This window comes from Neophocaena asiaeorientalis, unplaced genomic scaffold (assembly GCF_003031525.2).
Source record: "Neophocaena asiaeorientalis asiaeorientalis breed wild unplaced genomic scaffold, Neophocaena_asiaeorientalis_V1.1 scaffold342, whole genome shotgun sequence".
Classification (NCBI taxonomy): Eukaryota; Metazoa; Chordata; class Mammalia; order Artiodactyla; family Phocoenidae; genus Neophocaena; species Neophocaena asiaeorientalis.
In genome coordinates, this window is record NW_020174037.1 from 2,655,652 (window position 1) to 2,661,434 (window position 5,783).

Genomic DNA, 5,783 nt, shown 5'->3' on the forward strand with positions numbered 1-5,783 from the left:
ATATTTCTAATACTTATTCTTACTATTTCTTGAATTACTTCAAAAGCTGAGACCTTAGTGAAATGTTGAATTGTATCCGTGGATAAGAGGTATTTTCCTTTTCAATTCCTGACCTTAATGGGAATGCTTCTCATATTTCAGTAGGAAGACTTTGCTGTATTTTTTGAAACATAACCTGATAATAATTTTTTTAAATATCATTCTAGTCATGGATTAATAAAAATTCAATTTTGTTTTTCTTTTTTGCTGTTTTAAAATCAGAAATAGGTATTAAATTTTATCAACTACAGTTTGGCGTCTATCAAGTTTATCACATCGTAATTCTACTGTGTTCAGTTAATGTAATGCATTATTATCAATAGATATCCTGGTTTTGAGCATCCTTGCTTTTCTAGGATAACCTTATTTACTCATGGTGAGTCCTTTCTTTCATATGCTGTTGGATTTTATATAAAACATTTTATACTGGAGCTTTGCATCTATATTTACAAGTCATATTCTTATAAAATTTGATGTATTTGGTTTTCTTTGTTGGATTGTGGGCTGACAGAGTAACACTAGACAAAAAGAATGAGTATAAACTCTTTAAATAGCCTAGGACTTTTACTTTTATAAACTCTTTAAATAGCCTAGGACTTTTACTTTTATGTTTAAAATTTCTGCATGTAATGAGTTTAAAGATAAATACATAAATACATACATATATTTTATAAACAGGAATTATCAGTTTCTATAAGGTGTACTAGAATTTACCTAATACTCTAGTGTGGGGTTTGGAGATTTAGCTACGTTTTTTCTTTTCATGTGATAACTGGTCATTTTTCTTTTCTTCTTCCTTTGAGTCAATTTTCATTACTATATAGAGTTTTGGAAAATTATCCTTTTCACCTGAGAATTTTAATTTTATTGATACAACATTCTTTTTTTTTTTTTGGCTGCACAGTGAGGCATGTGGGATCTTAGTTCCCCAACCAGGGATTGAAACCGTGCCCCCTGCAGTGGAAGCATGGAGTCCTAACCACTGGACTGCCAGGGAATTCCCTATAATATTCTTATAACTTTAAAATCTCTTCTGTGTCTGTAGTTATGTCTCTTTCCTTATCTTAATATTATGCATTTGTGTTTTGTTTTTCATCTGACCTATCTGATTTTTTGTTGATAGTTTAATTGGTAAAGTTTACTTGTTAATTTTCATAGAATTCTGCTTTAGCACTCAATGCTTTCTACTTAAAAAAATTATTTTTAGCTCTTTCAATTGAGTATTTGTAGATTTTAAATATTTTGTTTTCTAACTAATACATTTAGTGATATTAATTTCTATTTGACTACAACTGGGTCATATCACATAAGTTGCGATATCTTGTATTCTCTCTATTGTTGCTGTTTAAAATAGTCTATATTTCAGTTTGGTTTTCTTTTTAACCAAAAGTTATTATGAAAATTTTATAGTATATAGTTTGTGTATGTGTATGTTTCGGTCCTTTGGAGTTTATTTATAGTTTTATTGCATTCTGATCTGTATTCTGCTTTCAATATTTATTGAGATTTTAGAGCTTTTATTTTTGTGGCTGAATGACTGGCCCATTTTTGTAAATGTTCTATGGGTACTGGAAAAGAATATCAGGCACACAGTTCTATACATATATCTATGACCAGGTTTAATGAATACGTATTCAATTCCTCTATATCCTTTTGTATTTGGGGGCCACTTAATTTGTCATTTTTGTTGAGGCATGTCAAAAATCTACAATTATCATTATAGTTTTGTAAACTTTTTTTTGTAGATATGACAGATTATACTTCATATATTTTTTTTTTTTTTTTTTTTTACCTCTCACTGTTGTGGCCTCTCCCGTTGCGGAGCACAGGCTCTGGATGCGCAGGCTCAGCGGCCATGGTTCACGGGCCCAGCCGCTCCGCGGCATGTGGGATCTTTCCGGACCGGGGCACAAACCCGCATCCCCTGCATCGGCAGGCGGACTCTCAACCACTGCGCCACCAGGGAAGCCCAATATACTTCATATATTTTAAAGCTGTATTATCAGGTACAAAAAATGGTAAATTATTCCTTTTAACAACTAAAATTTTTTTTTCAATTTAGTATTTTTGCTCTTGAATTTTATTTTGTCTAATTTTACCATGTTTTCTCTTTCTTTCTTTTTGATAGTACTTACCTGATCTCTGATTACTCCTTTTGATTTTCAAAAATTTCTGCTCACTTACTTTTATTTATGACCTATTTAAATAGCTGTTTGCCTTTTCTGTTTCTTAGACTATCATGTTGTTTAACACCTCTTTCCACAAACTGACAGATTCTGTGACCCTCAGATTAAAAAAAGGATATAGAGGAATTGTACAAACCATTTAATAAATTTGATTAAAGTTTATGGTTATTTCTTTGGTTTATTTGTATGAGAGTTTCTATATCTTAATAGAGAAACTTCATCCATTAACATTTATTCTGCAAATGGACATGAATATATTAACCAAACAGCTTTATTTCTGACATCTTATTTCTAACATTGCCTTTGTGTCTTCTCTTTTCATTTCTTCTTGTTTGTTTATACCTTTTTTCTTATATTTTTCTTTTACTGCATTAATTGAATTTTCTTGTTCCTCTTTGCTTTATGAATTTTCAAGTCACTGCTCTATTACCTTAACTGATTTCTTTTTTTTGGTCTTTTAAAAAAATTTTTACTGAAGTACAGTTGATTAACTGATTTTATTTTTCTAATATTTATTTATTTGGTTGCACCAGGTCTTAATTGTGGCAGGTGGGCTTCTTAGTTGCGGCTCGAGGGCTCCTTAGTTGTGGCTTGCGGCACGTATGTGGGATCTAGTTCCCTAACCAGGGCTCGAACCCGTGTCCCCTGCATTGGCAGGCGGACTCTTAACCACTGCGCCACCAGGGAAGTTCCAATTAACTGATTTCTTAGTGAGATGAAACAAAGTTGAATGGTGAAGAGTAGTGTAAGACGTTAGACTCAGAGTACTGAACCTAACTATATTAAGGGAAAAGCTCATGTAAAGTTTTGAATGAATTTTTAATCCACTAATGTGCCTATAATTTTGTGAAATGATAAAGCCACCATTTGGGGGCATGAGCTAGACAGTAACCTGTGCACTTCTTGAGGGAATTTGGACTGAGTTATGTATAGAGAAATTTCACTCAAATATTTAATAAAATCTAAACAGTACTGTGATCTTTTTCAGTTTAAAGGGGTAAACCTGGTAATAAAAGAGTACATAAGAACCAAGAATAAAACTGACACACATCTCCTAATGTAGACAGATAAATGGAAACAAATGGATAGTCTAGAACATTATGTCACTACATACAAAATTGTAGTGTACAATAAAGGTGACCTTTCAATTACTTGGGTAAAGGAAGGATGCTTTTTGTTTTTTCAGAGTGAACAAAAGACTTTATTTTGAAAAGCAGATAACACCAAAGTACTATGTACTATCCATAGTCATTGCAAAAAATATTACTGGGGCTTCCCTGGTGGCGTAGTGGTTGGGAGTCCGCCTGCCGATGCAGGGGGCACGGGTTCGTGCCCCGGTCCGGGAAGATCCCACATGCCGCACAGCGGCTGGGCCCGTGAGCCATGGCCGCTGAGCCTGCGCGTCCGGAGCCTGTGCTCCGCAACGGGAGAGGTCACAGCGGTGAGAGGCCCGCGTACCGAAAAAAAATATATATATATTACTGGAACTTTCAAAACATCAAATGAATAAGCCGAATCAATGGGTTATGACTATAATTTTCAACCAATATACAGACTTACGATCAAGGCGTAGGCTTGATTTCTACATATTATTCACATGCATTCCCTGTGCCTATTTAGTATCAAAACGGGATCTCTTGAAAGAGCCCAGCTTTGTCTTGATTTCAAAGATGACACAGCAGAGAACCGAGAACTCTGGCTTGCTGCTTCAGTCCTAGAAATCATGTCTTCAGATGTTATACAACAAATTGATTTCTGAAAAATAAAATCCAGACTTCAGATGCCTTTGAAACAGTCAGGTCCCTGCACTTTTCAGCACCGTGGTACTCAGACGTGCTCAAACACGCTTTCCTTTGTCTTTCCAAATATCCACCAGGAACCCAAAAGGGGACCCTCTTTAAGAGTTCCACTATGGAGGTCTTTAGGAACCACACTAAACCCAAGTGAAGGCAGTGGATGAAATTATGCCCATGACTTTTTCTGTTAAGGCAAAAAAAAAAAAAAAAAAGTGAGAGTGCATTGGCAAATGGGAAAATGATACCAGTCATATGGATAAGGAAAACGGTTCTATAAATCCCTCCTTTCAAAATTATGTTCAAAGGTGCTTAAGACCAAAAGGAGGTCACAAAAACTGTTAATACAAACAATTCCTCTACCAAAAAAAAAAGCCCTTCATAGAAAGTGGCTGAGGATCTGGTCCAAAGAAGGCGGAACAGCGTAAAGATCCAGCCTTCTATTCCTAGCCTGCGTTTATGACCTCATGGCTATGTGTCTGATGGGTGTGAATAACCCCTCCCTGTACTTAAAAACGAATTAAGAAATTAAAGTGAATTTGTGTGCTATTTAAAGGCCTGCAGTTACAGAATCTGAGAGCCAAGCCCTTAGACTGTAAGGCAAGATTTTTGTCATCAGAAGTGGAAACAGATGGCTATGGCGGTAGGCACTAAAGGTTGGTTCAGCCGTACTGGGGCCAGAACAGCTTCAAAAATAAGGCAATCTGGGGCTTCTCAGTTTGAGACCACCAAGAGGAAGGCCCACTGAGGCAAAAAAAAAAGAAGCCAGCCAGTGGCAAATCACCAGAAGATACTCAGACAGGACAATGGTCACAGCTGGATGGGATGACTTGGGGTCACAGACGGGGAGGCAGGAAACCCTTGAACCAGCACTCAAGGAGAATGTCTTTGCATGTCCTGTGCATGACACCAAGCAGCAATTTCTGGGGTTTGGAGGTGTGTTATTTTTGCGATATTTCCCCCCCAAAAGAAGACACGAAGGTAGAGACCCTGGAGAGGTGAGCCCACCAAAATGGAGCCTTCACCAGGGGCGGGGCTGGGTGAGAGTCGGAAAGGCCTTCTTGCAGCACACCGCTCCTTTAAGGTCTGGCTGAGTCCTACAAACGCTTGTAGGTGCCCAGGAGAGCTTTGCAGTTGGGACAGTAGTGGTCCACATCCTGCAGGGCGTCCACACAGAAAGGGATGAAGCAGCAGCCCGCCATGCACCCCAATAGGCACAGGTTCCGGCAGGAGAGCCAGGTGAGGGTGCCGGCATTATAGGACAGCTGAGTCACGATCATCTTGTTGCAGGAAGGACAACACATCTGGACCGGGCGGTCGAAAAAGGAGATGGGCTGCTGCACGCGGACTGTCTGCACAGCAATTGCATTGGCATTGGGGACGGGCACTGGCTGGGTGTAGTACGCAGGCGGATTCATGCCCTTCCCATCCGGGCCCATCATGAGCCCCGTGGCCGGCCCAGGCATGGGTGCTGGAAGTGTGGGGTAATAACTGTTAACAGAAACTGTCTCTTCATAAGACGGGGGTGCGGTCGGCACCGAGGAAGGTCCCGCAGCCGCCTGGGAGGATCCTGGAGCAGACATTTTTACCGCCGCCTGCGCAGCCAGTCGAGCCGGGAGGTCTCAGGAAGGATGCTTTTTAAATAATGCTGAGACGATTTAGTTGATGATTTGGAAAACAATTAAGTTTAACCCCTGCCTCATACCACATATTAAAAAATAAATTGTACAAAGTTTGTAGAGTTAAACGTGAAAATAAAAATCTT

General features: G+C 38.6%; 1 pseudogene across 1 annotated transcript; it reads right to left on the bottom strand.

The window, feature by feature from the left end:
• Positions 1–3,756: 3,756 nt before the first annotated feature.
• On the bottom strand, positions 3,757–5,644 carry LOC112405309 (lipopolysaccharide-induced tumor necrosis factor-alpha factor homolog pseudogene; annotated as a pseudogene). Its single transcript, XR_003004318.1, has one exon. The product of XR_003004318.1 is annotated as a lipopolysaccharide-induced tumor necrosis factor-alpha factor homolog pseudogene (transcript).
• Positions 5,645–5,783: the final 139 nt, after the last annotated feature.